We start from the raw sequence: 20,050 nt of genomic DNA on the forward strand, positions 1-20,050 counted from the left end.
TTTTTTGAATATTTCCGATTTTCGCCAATTTTTAATAAAAAATTGACAATCTAACTCAAAAATTCGAAACCAACAGTCACTAGATTTTAAGTTTGTCTCTTAAATGCAACAAACCTCGTCAAATTTGGTGCAGTGGTTGCCGAGAAAAACGAATTCTCCTTTTACATGTATTTAGATAGGAGCACTTGAGCTAAAGCTTCCTCTTAAGGCTACCCAGTCACCTATGGCCACGGCTACAATAAGATGAAAAATGAGACGCGCGTTCTGATATCGCTCTTTCTTTCCCGATTGTGTGTGTATAACGACAACCTCGCAAGTAACGGTTTATTTAGGAAACAGCAACGGAGGATCTCAACATCCATATGTTGTGCAGGATCTAGTTCCTTAACTTGTCGCCGCCTGCAAGTTAATGAGACGAATATTATATAACGATTCAAGCAGCGGTGTTAAACGACTCACCGTTATTGCCGTTGTCAGCCGCACCAGAATCCAGCTCCCGTTCCGATACAGACGTGTTCCGAATGGCTCACGACCGATACCCAACTTTCGGGATTACATGTCCGCTTGCAAACACGTCACTTCACCCCAGGTTAAATAACGCGAGACATCGAAGCGCAATAAACTAGTTTTAGCAAAAAAGAAGGAACTAGTCTGAGTGCACGAACGAATGAATCCGTGCCGCCATGCACTCGAAAATACCGGTAAAAAAATTTTAAATCCAGGCCAGAGGTCACGTGAAAGATCGATGATGCTGAACGCTATTTGCGTTTATAGTGACAAACAAACAAACTTACTTACAAAGAGTACAATTTCTAATTGGCAATGATGATTTCGCCCTCTTTTTTATGTAATAAAAATGCTTCGGTAATTGTAAGAGAAAGTTTGTAAGATAAAATTGCGCTTTTTACGGCGCCTCTAGCGGAAAATGTTCAAACTAACGTAAGCATCCCGAAGTGATTCTACTATGCTGGTTTTGTTAGCAGCAGCGCGCGGTCGATTTTTTCGCCCTCTGTGGCCGTTTGTTGAACTTGAGATTGTGCGGGGCCTGACTGAACTTAGTGTCACACATTACTGCCCCCACAGAGTTTCTAAATAAATACCCTAGAGGGAAATGTGGCGCTAGTGTCTACGGGGGTTCTCATGAGCGTTGCCTCAACCTACATGGGAATGATGGAAAGTACAAGCTTCGGATTGACTTCGGTCTTTATGCTAGTGGCGTTTGCTTGTGGCGCAGTAAACAACCCTATACGCAAATATTATCGCGTAAAATCTAATTCTATTTCTGCAGTATGTTGTATAATGTACAACACGCTACATAAACTTTGTATAACTTTGAGATGGGAGCATGGTTTACTATGGTTTGTCACCAGGACACACCAGGGTACGCATACTTGTGCGATTCTGTTCCTGATTTAATGCCAAAGAATGATTATTTATTCATTTTTGCAACAGCAGAACAACCGTGCATGTACTTATATAAAAATACTCTTCAAGTATTTCTGGAAATAAAAATGTTGTATTGTGACAAAGCGTTGCGCCCTTGAGCGGAATGCTACAAGTGTCGTCTGCTACGACGCCTGCTCGCTGCAAACGTGAGACTTTTCTCGCAGACGACAGGCACTTGCGAACTCTCTCACTCTTTCGAAAGGCTGCGTCGGCTGTCACGATTGCTGAACGTCTTCAAGTACTTTTAAGTACATCTGATGCAGTGCTAGTTAGGACGCTAGTGACCTCCTACGAGTATTTCGTCATCATATTTTATATTGAAGTACCGCTTCCGAAGCGTTATGGCGTGGCTTTGCACTTACCCATTTTGCGACACTAGACTACAGCCAGGAAGCAGCAACCCTTCCTACCACAAGTAAGTTTGTGTTCTCAAATTCCTAAAACACGCATTTAAATGAGCACATTAACGAGCAATGCATAATGAAGCTCTCAATAAAATTTGATTGTCAAGCCACTAGAAGTACAACTGTATATGTCTTGTATCAGTAGTGCCTTCTTTGTCCTATTCTGAAGTTTCATAAAACACATAACGCTACAGTGCCAACCTAACACACTTAACAAACCAAGACCCGAACGCTCAAAACATGTTCTTTTAAGAGGAAGCTTTAGCTCGGGCCCAACTCCAACGCGGCCTATTCAAATACATGTAAAAACGCAAAAACGTTTTTCTGAGATAACCCCTGGACCGATTTTGATGAAATTTGTTGCATTTGAGAGAGTAAGATAAATTCTAGTGACTGTTGGAAGCAGAATTTTGATTTAGGGCTTGAATTTTGTTAGAAAGATTTTCAAAAATTCAGAAGTTTGAAAAAAATAGAAGCATGAAGTTTACAAACTAATAGCTCTGCATCAAGAACAGATATCGCGGTTCTGTAAACGGCGTGCGTCTAATTGTCGTACAAAAATCCCTCACGTGACCTGATCCTAGGTGCCTAGGGACAGGATCGTTTAGGGACTTTTGAGAAGGCATGATGGTTGCGGCGACAGTGCGGCTTTCGCCATCTGTGCTTCCGCCTCGGTGAGCTCTGGCAGTACAGAATCTGCGTTGTGTGACCCGTGCTTCCTTGACAGTTGAAATGTCGAAGTGGCCTAGCGCCTCGGCAGCGAAGTTCTGCGAACCGCGATGCCGTGGCGTGCGTTGAATCTCCGGCCCACGCCGACCGCTGGTCGTGTGTCTCCGCAGTGGGTTCAGTATTTGTTGGCTAAAAGTCGCGCAGTAGTAGTGGTGTGGCATGTCGGCTTTAAGTCTCGGTGAACTCTGGTGGTGTTAGATCCGTATTTCTGAAGAATTCATTGGTGCTGACGATTGAAATATTCAAGTGGCGTAGCGCCACGGCAATGCAATTTGCGATCCGGTGCTGTGCAGCAGCGTCGTCGTGTTCGCCCCTTTTCGGCAGCGTCATCACATCGCACATGCACTTTTACTTGACGGGACTCGTAGGCGGAGGTATTGCACGTGTTTTTCGCCACGACTTACGTAAGTAATATAATGCATAAGGTGGTGTTTGCTCACAACTGTTCACGCGTCCTTGAAATAGGGCAGCGCATGTTTTCAATCGTGTTCAGCGCTAGTGCACTATCCGTCACTTCATGTGATTTACTTTTATCGTGGGCTCTACGACAATTATCGCGTAGTGCTGTGAACATAACGGAGCTTTAGTGATGTCACATGATCTGCCAGAATTCCACGAAATGCAGAGTAGATGTTTAATATTATTCGTACTAAGGGCGCGATAAGCACAGTGAGGTGGAGCCTAATACTGTGCCCTGCAATCTTCAGCTGCATTTGTGCCCGTTTTTCGCGCTCTTAGTTTTAGCAACGGGACGCAGGGTTCGGTGCAAAGTTGGGACGAATGAATGTGTATATACGTCCGCAATAACTTCACCGCAACACATTTGTTACCCTGAACGTACTGCCCCGCCCGCTTTACTATAATCTCAGGTGCTCTCGAACTCTCTATTTGCCGGTATTTTTATTTTCACGTGCTGAATGGTCCTACCGCAATACATATATATAGTGAGGTGAAGCTGATTAATGTTGCCAATTGCTTTTACAGTGTCAGATCTAACAGTTATAGAATGACATGGCCAATACAACAGCTCACACCTTCACTTTAACAATTCTATTAGGACTGTCCAACTAATCTTGCAGTACAGAAAAGCAACGTAAACACCTCAAGAGTTGATTAGCAAGTAATACTGGAAAGTTCAAGTCTAGTGACCAAGGGTGTGGTGAAGTGCTTTAAACATTCAACCAACACACCTTAAGTGCTTAAAAATTTCTAGCATATTGATGCAGGCTGATCAGACTTACTTTGATATTGGTTGTTTTACAATGAAAATAATAGTACTGCATAAGAGGACGCAAGCGACTCGTGTGCTTCTTGGTTATGCAAACCACATGGGTGCCAGAAATACCCAAACATGGTGCTTGTTTACACACGCTGCTTGCGTCCACTAATCTAAAGCTCTCTAATGTCAGCAGTATAAAGAGAGGCTGTAAAAATATGGCTTTGAATTTCACAACTCCAATTTTGTTTCTTCTGTACTTGTACAACCTATGGTTTCGTGACAGCATCTGCCTAGCTCATTGCCACATTTTGCGACAAAAGCAGTGATGATTCAGTCAGAGTTGCCTGTCCTAATATTACTCCAATAATTCTTTAAACAGTTCATTTTTTAAGCACGAAGCATGTCATGCCCAACTAGAAAATTAACCATGCAATAATCTACTAGAAGAGGCTAAAAAATCAGCAGTCTTCTAAAGTCAGCTTGATTTGCAGCTGCTAAAATTGGCTATTATTGAATTAGGGCAAGGAAGAAACGGCTTGAATAAACATGTCTCATCAGAAAGTTGCGGTGGTGTGCTGCAGGCTAAAAGCCGTTTTGGCATTTGTCTACCTCTGTCCCAAAACCAGGCACTACAGCCAAGGCGACTTCACTTGGCTTTGACAGCTTCAAATTCGCTTGCACAAGCACGTAATACTCAGTCAAGGTGAGCTCAATGCACATCACCCGCACTGGGGATGCAAAGACATACGGCCAAGAGGATGCCACCTTGACGAAGTAGACACCACAGAGTGCACATGGCAAAGATGGAGTCATTTTTCAGATGTTGAGGAATCTTGCCGAAACAAGGAAGCAAGCACTATTGCTTGTAATCAATGAAATCTGGAATATTGGAATTCCCCACAGAGTGGAAACACTTGGTCATGATGCCACTACCGAAACCAGGCAAGAAACCTGACACCATAGACAACCTTTGATCAGTCTCACTCACATTGACAGTGTGCATATTGACTGAAGGAATGTGCCTCGCGAGGCTGAACCAGCATCTGGGAAAGACAATAGCCTCTTTCTGCATCAAACTATCGTCAATGCCAGCCGCTTTGGAGGAAAGATGTATGGGTTCTTAGTCACAGTCCAACCAAGAAGGACGTTGAGCACAGTCTGCAATGAGGAGGTACTGGTGGCCTTTCGTGAAGCCTGCCCAGTCATTAGTGGTGTGAAAGCCTCTAATGCAACCATATCTTTGAATATGAAGTTATAGTAAACAGCCAAAGACTTTTACCAACTGCACAGGTGGAAATGCAGGTAAAACCCGGACCAGCACACTTGGTTGCAGGAGTGATTCGCTGATGAGGTAAGAAGGTGACTTAACAGTTGGTGATAAGGTACACCGAATGCAGGTATGCGCAATATGTATACATACTGTTAGGCTGAAACAGATTTTCTCCAAAGCAATATCAAAAGCTCAATTTTGTTTAGGATGCCACTCATGTGCTTTAGGTAAGTGTGGACATCATCATCATCAGTCTGGTTACACCCACTGCAGCGCAAAGGCCTCTCCCATACTTCTCCAACTACCCTGGTCATGTACTAATTGTGGCCATGTTGTCCCTGCAAATTTCTTAACCTCATCCACCCACCCAACTTTCTGCCGCCCTCTGCTACGCTTCCTTTCCTAGCAGTGTGGACAGGGTTATATACAGCGGCATAGGCAAATGATACAACTAGATACAACTGTTATGCGTAATATTTTTTTCTGGACTAAATTCTTGCTCCTTGAACTCATTCGAGATCATTAACTGTAGCACCAAAGTAGTGGAACACTACCGAACAAAGGCATGTAGCGTGCACATCTCAATTCTTCTTATGCCAGTCTTCTTTTTTACACCAATAGCTGTTATGGGCCAACTCCCCTGGTTCTGATGTCTACTGGTGTTGTCACTCTAATTCCCAAATTTATTGCTAGAATATTGCAGATAAAGTTCTCATTGTGATGTGTGGATTCAAACATATGATCAAAAGATTGGCAGTCCACAATTCTACATTTCAGCCACTCTGCTGAAGGTACAGTCGTGGCGAATGCCGATCCTGGAGAGTACGATCTAGCCAACAGGTGCCATGATTGGCTAACACCTGTTCAATGTCTGCGTGCTGTATATAGAGCTGGCGTCCACGCCTTCAAATTCTTACTCATCACTTTCCCCACTTGTGAAGGCAGTACTATGTTAATTTTTCTTCTTACATGTAATGACAGTGATTGGGTGCATCTGCTTTATTAATCTTCTAGTGCTTGGCTTCTCAGATTTACTGGATGGGGCTGGTTGATGGGGCAGAGCGCGAGACCTAGCAATGGGTAGCTCAAATATAGCTTTGAGAAAACCAAATTAATTCAGCAGTAAGAAGAGAAGCTGAAGGGTTGTTTTGGTGGAGACCAGTGACCAAGTCTGGATAGGAAAGAGGAGGAAGAAAAGTAGCCTTTCCACTTCAACTCTGGGAGGCACAACTCCCACTTATTTTACTTCTTTAAAGGAGATTACTGACTTGCACTGGCAAGTGTTCACTTCAACAAACACTGAATGAAGCAAGCTTCCTGCGCATATTTCACCATTTATTGCATCACTTTCACAGTATGAGTGGAACTCCAATTTTCGTTATGCCACAACTTGCCCAATCTTGTGTTTTGCAGTAGGATTTTAGCAGTGCTATTAAGGCACTTACATATTCGTGAATAGTAGTAGAGAAAAAAAGTAAGAAAACAGTGGCTCTTTGTGCATCGACTATGCATGCACCTGGTGCTCTCATGTCCATTTTTTCCGCTATCTGCTAAACCGTTCTAAACAAGAAAAGCTCATACACAATTATTGTGCAGAGTCAGACAACTAAACCAGTATCCTTGGTAAGCAAGGTTTATTTATTTGGTGACATTTTCTGTGGCCCTGCTATTGGGCTTTCTTTTCATCCTTTTCCGCTGTGCAGATTCATTAAGAAGTGACAAGACAGTTTGACAATTTTAATTGAAAGACTTAGCGAAACCTTTTTTGGGTTGTTTTTCCTTGCTTTCAGACTCTGCACATTGCCTTTTAAGGCATGTTTTAAGTGTTTCTTTTTTTTTTATGGAGAGGGCATGCTAACATCTTTTACACCATGTCAATTATGTGGTGCCATAGTGCGTTCTTGGATGGAGTCTTGCCCTGTCATTCAGTAAAATGTTTTTTTGTGTCGTAGGCCGTTTTACATTTGAGTATGAGTGTAGCATTTCGCTAAGTTTTGCCTCTGTCACCCAAGCTTGCTACCCACTGCTGTTGACATGTGACACACGTGACTTTTGTTCAATAAAAGGAAGTCTGTCACTTATCCTGTGCACTGGTTATCTTTTTGAATTACAATTTGTTGCCTATATTAGTTCTTTTGTTGTATCTCAGATTAGGAATGGCTATCAAAGTTGACATCATTTAATCATATTGCACACAATGTGGATGATATGTACTTGCAATATATGGCCACCATAAATAGAAGTTAATTCAAGAATAGTGCCTTTGCATGGTGGGGCAGCCATGAATTGTAGCTATAAGTTACCAGCACTGCAAGTGGCACTGTTTGTGCAGAATATTGTTCAACTCTACTACTTTCAAACATCATTGTTTGTATCTGCATTTGTATAGCTCCAGTTCCTGTGAACAACACGCATCTGGCAGAAGAGTGGCTTGCACCTGCAGTGGGGCCCAATGAATAGCCAAATTTCTGCCCGTTTTCATGTGATTAGCATATTAGTTGAGGCAGTCGTTCTTATAGTAAACTGTTTGCGCAGTGTAGAAGTCACTGCGAGTGTCAGGATCTTGTACACATCTTCAGCTTTGCAGGGGACACAGCATCTGGCACACAGTGTGTCACAGGCCATGTTTTTGGGGCAAGTTGGGTTTACTCAATTGCAAAGAGAGAACCAAGCTTGTTGGATATGAATTAAACCGCCCGTACACTCGGTGGCCTTCTTCATTTTGTGTGACATATATGGTTATAGCTACCCTTGCTTTATGCACTTCTTGTCCGGCAGCAGTTTTGCTTTTGAAACACTCAGGATAGCTTTCATCAAGCTGGACAGGAATAGCACTGAAAAACCAGCAGATGTTAATTGTTGCACTTGTCATGCGAAGCTTCCTACAGTATGATGAGGACAGAAATTAATGAAGGTGTTCCTCAAGGCCTTCTAGCTTGTCATGAGTTTGGAGCAACGTGATGTATAGCACTTTTCTGATCGCATACTATAGGTTCAGCAGGTGTGGCCATGGTTGAAGTGCAGTGCAAGGTCAAGAAAACAGATATCTATGAGCAGCACACTGGTAAAGGAGACGCTGGGAAAACTAGTGGGAAGCCTGTTGAACATCTAATTGACCAAGTTGCTGGCTTCATCAGGCAAACTGTGATAAAGAGAAGGAAGTCACATCAGAAGGTTTTTGCATATAGACACTGCTAAGGTTCTCAGGCACGTCTCTTGTAACATGCCAACAAATCTTAGTGCACAGGCTATGCATGACCAACTACATATGCCTTCTGTTTGGACAAAGAACTGCTCATTGTAACTGATGAAGATGGAGTGGACAAAAAAAAGGCAGCTCCACTAATCTGGTTTCACTGGTATCAGCAGTGCTTTGTAAGTATGCATCGCCGTACTCCCCACTGCCTTCTTGGTTGACATCAGCAAGGACCGGCTTGAGGCAAGGGGTAATAGACATCTTTACAAGCTAAAAATTCATGCATGCATGGAGAGCACATTGTGTCCAAAAAGTAGGCACTTCACAGGGGCACTGGAGAAAAAACAGATTTTGACAGTGGCCAAAGGCAAGCTTATCTGCTACTAAACACCCAACACTGTTGCCATGTGACTCCTCTGAAACAATCCTTCTGAAAGAAGAAATCATCCTTGTGCATCCATAAAGAGGGCGGATAGGCAAAGCCCCTTCAGCAATGCGGCCAGCTTCAAAAGGCCCACTTGGCACATCCTGAATGCTTCCTTCTTAGACTTTGCTGGGTGCAAGCATTCTACTGTCCAAAAGTTGTCATTGAGAACACTGTTGGTTTGGTGGCAATACAGTTCAAAAGCGATTGCAAGAAACCTTTCTTCCGAGTTGGTCTGGAGGCTCATGGTGCTCACAAAGCGACACCATGAGACAAGCAAGGTGACCGGATGCCTCCAAGCCCTTGTTCGTGTATCACACTGTTCTGTTAGTAACAACCATCAGATCTGAAACCAACAAGCTCAAGTTCAGCATTCGTGTGGTTACTGTGGAGGATCCATAATAGCACAAAACAGAAAACTGAAGGGAAAGGATAAGGCACCATTTAACACCTAGTATTGCTGCAGCCCACCCCCTTTTATTTTGTCTGGTCATGCTACATTTTTTTCTATATATAGGCATGAACTTATCCTGTGCACAGCTTATTGCAGAGAGCATAGGTGATGTTCCCAATCGGTGTCCGATTTTTATATACACTATATGCTGGCTCAAAGAGGCTCGAAACACTGCAATGGAAGCTTCTAATAGAAAAGGTGCCTGGAAAAAAAAAAAGCTGTGCTGCAACCATCTTGGCAACATCTTCTCCCCTTAATAAAAATTGTGCTTCCGTATAAACTTCAGCCCTCCAGTTTAGAGTAAAGTACCAGTGCACTTATGAAAAACGAATCAATTCTCAAAGAGCATGTGCAGTCCAGCCAGAAGCATAGGTATGAATCCGCATTGTGCTGCTGCATTGAAGGTGAATAATGCGTTACAAAATGACGAATGTGCCTTAGTAAGCTTCCCTGCAATATGAATTTGTAATGTACAAAGAATTGTCAATTAAGCTTACCAAGAGCACAGATGCACTTGCAAATTATATCACAATTGAAGATAATGAGCAAACCTATGTGCCCTTTCCACTATTAGTATGCTTTACTGCACAATGCTTATTTCCACCTCTGGATTGCGGTGTGGCAAGCTACGAAAGAAACGTTGCATAATTGAGCTTTTTAAGATTAACTTTTTTGCAATACACCTATGTTCTGCGGTGAAGCCTAAGCAATGTACTGCGTTGAAGCATACTAAAAGTGGAAAGGGGCCACTGTCACTGGACATAAAAAGAGTTCTTTAATTATACCCTATGATTATACACTCGCACAACCGCCGCCTCTCAGGTCGCCTGAGTGTACATACTATGCTGGGTGATAGCGGCCCCCTCCCACTTTTAGTATCCTTTACCGCGTAACTAAAATGCACTGCGGCGAAGAAGCAGTACATTTGTATTGAGTGAATAAACAAATGGTTTTTACAACAGTACAGAAATAAACGCGCACCACGCATCAGTCTACCACATGGAAGAGCGTCGCAACAAAAGGTAGCTGATTCACACAGGCTGTGTAGCCCACTTATCAGTCGTAAAGGCTATTCTGGGTAATTCATAATTTCACACACACAGAAATATGTTTATATGTTTACGTTCGTACTCCTTGCGTAATAAGACTTCCAGAACTTCCACAACAGGTAGTAATTTACAACACACAAACGAAAACAACAGATACATATGCCTTGTTCTCAACTCGGTCGTCATGCAAATGACATATAGCACGGAAAAACGTGAACATGCTGTGTGTTAGCATCGTAAACTTCATACTAGGCAAGGAGCACACCACAATCCCGCGACAGCCGCTAATGAGACCAAAACGGGAGCACATATCTGTGAACGTGCAAATGGAGACCCTAAGCCACTCTGCTCCTCCACCACCCCCCGCTGCACGGCTGAACCACTCGTTTCAAGCACAGCGCACCTAACACACATTCAGCACTGAACAGTGGGCGGTCGACGCAGTCGCATTTACATGACTTGTAGCGAGCAGCACATCCCTTGATGTCCGTTAAGCAAAGTCGGACACGGCGACGCCACATCGCGGTTCGCAGAACTTCGCTGCCGATGCGCTAGGCCACTTCGACATTTCAATTGTCAAGCAAGCACGGGTCACACAACGCAGATTCTCTACTGCCAGAGCTCACCGAGGCGAAAGCCGCACTGCCGCACCACCACTACTCGCGGCTTTCCGCCAGGTAACGCAGAACCTACAACCAACACACAAGCAACGCACGTATGTACAATCACATGAGCAATGTTGAACAACGCGGGTTCCAGAGAACGATCACGCCACGGCGTCGCTCGGCGCCAGCATCGCGCCTTCTCAAAAATCCCTAAACGATGCTGTCCCTAGGCACCTAGGATCAGGTCACGTGAGGGATTTTTGTACGACAAATAGACGCACGCCTGTAAACGGCATCCATTAGATCATTCAAAGCGGACAAATATTATATGTCATTTTACATCTTACGTGAATTTGTTACATTGTTTACGAGGGTTCTGCAAAAGTTGTAATTACATATTACTACATTTTTTGAGATTCATGTGTAACATATCAATTTTGTCCGCTTCAGATGTGCTATCAGATACAATTCACAGAATTGCGATATAATTTTTCTTGTTGAGTTACAGAGTTGTAAACTTGAGGCCTAACTCAAGAATTCGAAACCAACAGTCACCAGATTTTAAGTTTTTCTTTTAAATGCAGCAAACCCAGTCAAATTTAGTGCAGTGGTTGCCGAGAAAAACGAATTCTCCTTTTACATGTATTTAGATAGGAGCACCCGAGCTAAAGCTTCCTCTTAACGTTTACGATGCCATCGCTTTCTCTTTAGGGCTTCGACACCACACCGCGACACAAGCATCGTCCCAGTCGCTGGCCTAGCGCGCTATCGCCACTCCGAGCAACATAACAAAGGCAGAGAGCTTTGCGTTGCACTGTCCCACTGCAGGTTATAGCAATTGCACTTGGAGCGAAACCAAAACTGCCAAAAAAATACATGTAGACTAGTTCGCCAGTCAATAGAATGCCAATCCGAAGCCTGTACTTCCCATCATTCCCATGATGGTTGAACGATCGCAGCGCCAGATTTGCCTCTAGGTATACTAATATGAAACTCTATGACTGCCCCCCCTTCCTCTGGCTTCTGGATTGGGTTGGCGCGGCTCGCTACGTGCTTACGCGCGCTTTTCTGAGCGCAGATTGATTTGCGCATCGTTTCTGCACTAGGCTTTTATACAGTCGCTTTTTCGAGCGCAGATTGGTGTGCGTCTGGTTTGTGCACTGCGCTTTTATGGAGGCGCCGCCATATTGTGAGCGCAGTGGCGCCGCCTATGAGCAGCGCCATACTGGCTTGCGTGAAAGCGGTCTTTTGCGTGGCAGATATACACTCGGCAGTAGGTTCTGGCGTTTGTTTTCGCGGTCGTGCGGTCTGTTTAGTATGACGTGCGTATTCTTCGTGGTGAACGGTTTTGTGAGACGTGCTGAAGTGGTTTAAGGCGTCATGGCCGGAATTTCTGCTGGCGTTGAGGTGCACGGAACACGCAGCGCGATGTGTGCGCGCGTATTCGAGTCTACAATCAGCCTCGGAGATCAATTGTGCATTTCTGAATGTTCTAATCACTAATGTAACCGTATTGCAGTATTAGCCTCTATTTCTAAGCTGCGGTTTAGGAGCCATGAAACATACGCGACGATCGTAACAGCGTGAGCGTGGGTACCGTTCTGCTACGATAGGAGCTGTGATGTTATACTTTGACAAGCGTTCAAACTGTTCGCTGCAGGTTACATTGCGTGACTACTTGGTTCGATGGATGAGGTTTCTGCCCCTGAATAAAATAGTTTTGGCAAGTAATAGCAGCATACCTTACAGTCTGAATTAAGCTTGTCCAGCAAAGGGACTGTTTACGAACTGCGCGAGCGTCCTAAGCAGTGGTAGGTGCTGGATTACATATATCTTTGTTCTATATACTGCATGGTCCAAGCATACGGCATCAGCGGTTATATATTTATAAACGTTGTGCGGCGTGACTATGCGACTATTGAGGCGTTAGCCCGTTTTCTCTTGCTTTTTCGAGAAGGAAGATGATAACCGATTTTTTTTTCGGTTGTGTTCGTTCCGTTCTCTGCGACGCACTCACACGTATTACGGAAATTTTGTCCTCAAAAATAGGCATCGCATTCTTTTTATGAGATCTCTCATATATTATGGCTGTATGCAAGCCAAAAAGGCAATGCCGAAGCGCACAGCTTACATATGTACCTTGCTGGTTCACCAACCGCAGTTATCGCTGTGTTGAGCAGCGCCATCGGCCTCATGCAGGAAGGCTAGCGTAGACATGTGGTAATTTGAAGCCTACTAGACTTGAAATGCGCGAGAACGATGCCGGTGCATCACAAATATTTGATAGCGCCTGCCGCTTAAATGTTTCGTGGTTGCCTTAGGTTGGCCGTGCACTAGCATTCGCTCTTATGCTTTGTTTTACTCCCTACGCCAAGCGATCAGATATTGAGCAGATTTACCATTTCATGCTGCTAATACAGTCACCGGTTTTCTTTGTTGAATTTAAAACCGATATAAGCAACACATACACACACCGTGACTGATAATGTGCGTACACCGCGGTTGATAAAACGCGTTACATTTTTGCGCCCCCAAGAGATATTTCCGCCTACTGTAGTTACCGATGCACCGAAAGGCTTCCCTGACGACCTTATATGAACGGACATGGCGTAAATTTCACAAAGTACCATCTAAAACATCTCGAAATCGTTCCGCTGCACGCGACAGCAATACTTTCAAGCAGCGCCGCGCCGGATCGCCCAAGCCAGAGAGGAGGAAAGGCTCTCCGCGCGCCCTATCCTCCTCGCCCGATGAAACTGTCTATACGATCGCTTGTCGCTGCTTTCCTTTTCTATGGCTTGATTAGGTGCGGCTTGGCGCAGGCGCGCATACTTGGTGTGCGCCTGCTTTTTAACGCGATAGCATTAAGGAGCTCGTGTCGCAGAAAAGCCGGTGTCGTCGGCGTCGGTGTCGGGTGTCGGCGTCCGCGGCGTTGGCCGTGAGCGATAAATCATGGCAGGCACTTCATAAATAAAAAGCAACTTCCAAGATGGGCTGGGTGGGAATCGAACCTGGATCTCCGGAGTGTGAGACGGAGACGCTACCACTCAGCCACGAGTTCGATGCTTGAAATCGGTACAAACGCGCTTTTAGTGAACGCGGTGTTGCCTTAAAAACGTGCCGTAGAATGTTATACTGCGGTGTATATCGGTAATTATGAGCACGTAACTTACAGAAGTCGCGTTTACACGAATAGCGAAGTACGTTTCCGCTACATTTCTTCTGCGCTTACCGCACACGCAGGGCCATCTTGCGGCAAACACAGAAGACCCTCCTCTCAATGTACGGCGCTGCCCCGACAGGTGGCGCGCCATGCGCGCATTGGGGCTGTGCTGTGCGCGAACCGGTGCCAGGCGCGTTGCGGCCCTGACTCCCTCTCCCCTGGCGACGCTTCGGCGTGCTCCCACGCGGGTTGCAGAATCAAGCGCCGTTCCTTTCTTTAGATTACTATCTGTCTATCTCTCTGCCCGTGCCGATCACGACGTTTGGCTGGCGTAGATCGTTTCCCCCTCCGAGACACCGAGTTCTTTGGTTCGTTCCGTTTGCTCAGGCGCACGTTTCGTTGCCGCGCAGAACGCTGCGTTGCTCGACGCTCTCCGTGTGATAGGTGGGCGCAAAGTCCGATGCGGGGCGCCTCGTAAGTGATCCCTGCGCCGTAGCGCTTTGTCTTACACCCCTTGGCGGGTCGATGGGAACGCTGTCGCGTTCCACTCTTGAAGGCGAAGCTTAAGCGTCCTCCAATTTTTTTTGCGCTGGTCTTCGAACACATCGCTCGCTGCTCGCGCTTATATATAAGGAAGTGCTGCGCCGCGGGCGTACCGTGTATGTAAGCGCGCCAGAAAACTGCGCCTTGTTTTCCATTACTTTGTCATGTACCTTACCACTGGGTAGCACCGAGCGATCGCTTCTAACAAACGCAGAAATGAGTCTTTGCAGCGCGTGTGGCCATTAATTGACTCCCACCACAGCCATGTGAGGTGCGACTCCAGCAGCGGCGCAGTTACCCTGCAGCCGGCGGAGAGGAGGTGGCGCTTCAGTTTATTAACTTGCTAGTTTTTGCGTGTGAACGCCCGTGATAGCTCGTGAGGTCGTGCGGGACGAGCTGCTGGCGCGACACCCACTCGGTGGCCCCGAAGGATTGTGCAAATTGATGGATGCCTCCTTCGCGGCAAGGGAAAACACAATCGAGGCCGCCTGATGACGGGCGACAAGGTTCCGCCGAGCCGGCAAAATCACGACGGCATTGCAGACCTTGGACCATGGGTATTCGGCATGACCTGCGTGACCACCGGGCAGTTCCGACTATTCAAGGTCGACAGACGAGACGCGGCGACGCTAGGCCCCATTATTGCAGCCAACGTTGAACCGGGGACCACCATCCACAGTGATGAATGGGCCGCATACAACTGCATCCCGAACTTAGTGGATGCTAACGGAGTGAGCCTCAATCTGCAATGGGAAACTAAACCAGACAGCATGAAATTTGTGGACCCGATCACGGGCGTTCACACGCAAAAAATGGAAAGTTATTGGCATGCAGAAAGTGAAGCGCCACCTCCTCTCCGCCTGGAGTCGCACCTCACATGGCTGTGTTGGGTAGTCAATTAATGGCCACACGCGCTGCAAAGACTCATTTCTGCGTTTGTTAGAAGCGATCGCTCGGCGCTACCCAGGGTGAAGGTACATGACAAAGTAATGAAAAACAAAGCGCAGTGTTCTGACCCTTTGCTTTTGTATGAATGTTTCCCGGCATTGCTGCGCGCTTACGTACACGGTACGCCAGCGGCGCAGCGTTTTCTTATATAAGCGCGAGCAGCGAGCGATGTGTTCAAAGACCAGTGCAAGAAAGCAGGCGCACACCAAATATGCGCGCCTGCACCTAGCCGCGCCGAATCAAACCAGAGAAAAGGAAAGCAGCGACAAGCGATCGTATAAAAGCCTAGTGCAAAAAACCAGACGCACACCAATCTGCGCTCGGAAAAGTGATGGTGTAAACACCTAGTGCAGAAACCAGGCGCGCATCAATCTGCGCTCGGAAAAGCGCGCGCAAGCACGTAGCGAGCCGCGCCAATGCAATCCAGAAGCCAAAGCAAAGGGGGGAAGTAATGTGTGACAGTAAGTTCAGTGTTACCAATTGTTTTACGTTACCGTAATATGTTGCTGTCAGTCTAATCTGCGGCTTGTGGACAGCCAGCGCATGGCCTTTTGCTTGTGGCAGCGATAGGTATGTAAATGGAAGCGCTAATAATTTTGGAGAGCAGACAGTTGTTTCGCTCGTTGTTTGGTCGTGTTCATGACGTTATGAAGGCTAGAAAACTGGCTTGATCGTGCTTAGTTCTAACTCTAAGAGGCGTAACGTTGGCGCTGTATGTGTTTGTTTTCCGTGCCGCGAGTACCACTTTCATGCTTTTGTTGCGCGAGATTGGCAGCTGCTACATGCCGCCTGGGCAGAATACAATAAAAGCAATTTCCTCACTTTCATACGTATGCATTGTGACGTAACGAAATTTCCAGCGTTTTATTTGGAGCGTAAATATCCAGTATAGCTTAGTAGGAAACTCAAATTCTATCTTAGCTTAGTAGGCGTGAAACAAGTGAAACTCGCATTCCTTCTTGAATTTTTCGCCCAAACCGCACCGCCCCCAGATGCGTCATCGGGTATTTGACAGTAGCTTCGCTACATAAGTTGTTTTATGCGCAAATATTGCTCGGTTAAGTATCCTGTTAATTTATGCCGACGCCCGTTCATCTTAAGTTTAAGCGAAAACTTTCCCCGAGTACCGGACGATGCCAAACTTGTCGTGAGTTGTAGCAAACGCGGGAAATTCAAAGTGGCGTGGCTGCAAGTTCCTGTTTTTACGTTTCTTGCATTCAAAGCCAACAGACACAGTATCACTGATTTATTTCCATTTCTGCTGTACTTGATCAATCCAATCTGACAACTGTATTTGCTCTTTGATGTTCACCATTTACTGCCAGAAAATGCTTGAATTTTTTTCAGTATCCAAGTGACGAAATATTTCACTGACGGCCGTGTGTGAAACAAGCAAGATGACAAAACTGATAGCAAAATGATGAGATGTTTCTTTTATAGAGTTTGGACTCGGCTATTGGTGAGGATGTCGATCGACCTTGGGCCTGGTGATAGCACACCCGACATGGCCAAAGTGCAGCCTATCAGTTGAGTGCCCCCGAATGGACCATCAACATCGGAAAATGAAGCTGAGCCAGGTAGGGGCAATTTTTACTTTGGAACAGAATACTGACAGCTGCCTCTTTATTTAAGAACTAAATAACGTATTTACAAACAAATGCTTTCTCTTTGTGCAGCCTACACAGAATTGTTTTTGCTTGTTATACAGATCTTCAGAAAGCAGTTCTTCTGAACTCTTTTTGCATGCACAAATAAATAAAGAGGAGTGCACTTTCTGAAGAAATTGATGCACTGAAATGTGCGTTCGACACACACAGAGATGCAAAATAACCAACAACTTTAAAGCGGTAAGAAAAACAGGTTTGAAAGATGTTCTAACATCCTAACCCGCCTTGGCATACGGAACTAAATATAACAGCAACAGAGGTGCATGCAGAGAAGTGTTTGTAATTGTTTGCAAGATATAGACATTGTCTAAGAAATTGTTTTTATTTACTCGGAGCTTCTTGGTGTCATGGCAGTGCAGTAAATCAGGGTGTCTACCAACCGGGAAAACCGAGAATTGTCAGGGATTTTGAGTAGTCTGGAAAAAGTCAGGGAATACTCAGGGAATTTGGGCCTCTATCAGGGAAAACTAGCGGCAATTTTATTGAAAGGGTCGAAAGTTGCGGTAATGCTGGCTCGAGTAACGGACAGGAATCGTAATGAATCATCTTTGACGCCCTGTCGTCGGCTGGAAGAGTTACCAGTCTACAGTCAACGACCGACTTTCCGGATTCCCGATAATTTGGACGGCTTCGCGACACCGCCACGTATCCCATAGAGTCAACGTATCAGAACGTGTGACATTTCCGACGCAAGAACCCTTCGCCGTCCGATTTTCCGGACGTTTTGCCGTGACCGCAGGTCCGAAACGGCAATAATCAAAGGCACCACCATTTTGATTACTTCGCCACCTCGAACCGGCACTCTCGCACGCAGATCCGCTGGCAGCCGTTGCCGCCACTGCGGCAACGCTAGGCCTAGCTGCTTCGACGTTCGCTATGAAGCTTCTTGCCGTTGGATGCCGAGTTCTTTATTTAAAGAATTAGCTGCTATCAGCAATGGCACGGACTACGCCATTGTGGTCCTCGCGATTGGCTTAGAAACTTCGAAAACACGGTGCGTTGCATAATGCCGGTTCCTGAAAGTCAGCTTCGCCTCTGTACAGAAATGTTACTTGGTGAAGCATACGCAAAAGTATAGCAGTGAAGCATAACAAGCGTGGGAAGGGGCTATTGCCACGAAACACAGAATGTATTCCTTAATTATACACGCATGCACCCGGTATTTCCCGTCGCAGTACGAGCACCGATATGCCTAATATGTGTACCGACAGGCCTTCAGAGCGTTTTCGAACGTGCCTGCGGCGGTTTGAGCCCCTAAAGGCACTAAATGACACGCATTTATTTTTTTTCCAACTGGCCGATTTTTCGGACATTTTCGCGGCCCTTAGGGAGTTCGAAAAATCGGCCGTAGACTGTGCAACTGACCAAGATGCTTCAAATGGTCTTTGGGGCGAACGAGTGGCGGAAGGAAAACAACAACAGAAATGACCTACACATTGAGGAATAAACGGGAAAGGAAGCTTGCTGCAGCCGTTTTGAAGGAGCTTGAGCTCAAAAAATAAAGTTTTGGCTAATGCCGAGATGCAAGTGTCCCTTATCCAAACCAAAATAAACTCTTTAAAGCAGTGAAACACAACACTCAGGAGTCGTGCATGGGCTGAGAGTATGTCAGGACAGTTGAGGTTGACTTACGAGCTGTTGAGAGAGAATCTGAATTGTGACACAGTTCGGGCCTCATACCACTGAGCTTGCTATCATGTGATAGAAATAGCTTATATTCGAAAATATTTGCTTCTATATCCATCTCCTTTTTATTCGTATTTGAGAATGTCCGACTCCATTTGCAAATTTTTTCGAAGACACTTTATTTGCTGTGGATTTTACTAACCCCTGCCTTCTATTCTCTTTTTGAATAACACAAACACTACTCCTTATTCAAATTGGATTAAGGCGCTTCTTTATTTTTTTCATGTGCTTGCTAGAGAGTGACAGCATCAGGCGATATGGTTTCTGCCCGTCTTGACATAAAACATAGTTCTGCATCACTCAGGGAAATTTGCAATGACACTCAGGGAAAACCTAGAAAACTCAGGGAATTTGGAAATGTCAACTTGGTAGACACCCTGTAAATGCTCAAGATGATGTCCTGCTCCTAATAAAGCACCTTTAGATTTTAAAGTTAAATTAAGCGCTTTCACATTCCAAAGTCACAACCTGAACTTTTGGGAACCTGGCCTTCTTTAATGTACACCTGAATCTAAGTGCCCACAAGCGTTATTGCATTTTACCTTCATTGGAGGGTAGCTGCCATGGCCTAGATTGAAGTTGTGACCAGCATGACTGAGCAGCATGGCATCATAGTAACTGGACTATAACACCAGATCAAGATGGAAAATACTAGTTAGAACTACCAACTTTTTGGCTCACAAGCACTTTGCACTAAGCTAAAGGAGTATGGAGTACTGACAGCGACCGCTTATGTACCAATTTCTTTTTAGACTGTAGACTCCATTATTAGAGTGCGAAGCTTCAAGTAGTCAAAACCAGCCTAAATTACAGAACCAGCTCAAAACACGCATCACGTATAGCTGGATTTGGACATGAAATTGGAGTCAATTCTTGTCGCCGAAAATGGAGGTGGCAGTCATACTATTTCATGCATTTTGCCTAAAACATAGTCAATAATAATTAATCAATTTCTAAAATATTCTTTTCAAAAAGTTCTTTTCAAGCATGAAAGGAGGAACCAAATGGTGTTCAGGTGCACGAGTGGTTAGTTGCACGGCACTTCTTGCATGCATTCACAGGCTTCTTTCAAGCTTGAAAAAAAAATTGTATTGCACCTACTGAGCACTAGAAAGCTGGATTGGAAATTTTTTAGGATGCTCTACAATTTTCGCACTGACACTTTTGCTTTGAATATAATATGTGAGCAGTTAAGTAATCGTTAATAACTAATTACCTAATTAGGATAAACGCAAAAATTGGTTTCA

At 45.1% G+C, this 20,050-nt stretch overlaps 1 long non-coding RNA gene across 3 annotated transcripts in view; it reads left to right on the top strand.

The window, feature by feature from the left end:
- The window catches only part of LOC142560967 (uncharacterized), a 31,797-nt gene that overhangs the window by 3,115 nt on the left and 8,632 nt on the right, over positions 1 to 20,050 (top strand). The window contains exons 1-2 of one of the 3 annotated variants that reach the window (XR_012823502.1): positions 2,414 to 2,983; positions 16,891 to 17,027. This is a non-coding gene — a long non-coding RNA (uncharacterized LOC142560967). Of the gene's footprint in view, positions 1 to 2,413; positions 2,984 to 15,790; positions 16,021 to 16,890; positions 17,028 to 20,050 lie in introns of those variants that run through there. The other 2 variants (XR_012823503.1, XR_012823501.1) reach the window with 2 other exon arrangements.

Source organism: Dermacentor variabilis, chromosome 10, assembly GCF_050947875.1.
Source record: "Dermacentor variabilis isolate Ectoservices chromosome 10, ASM5094787v1, whole genome shotgun sequence".
In the NCBI taxonomy this organism is placed as follows: Eukaryota; Metazoa; Arthropoda; class Arachnida; order Ixodida; family Ixodidae; genus Dermacentor; species Dermacentor variabilis.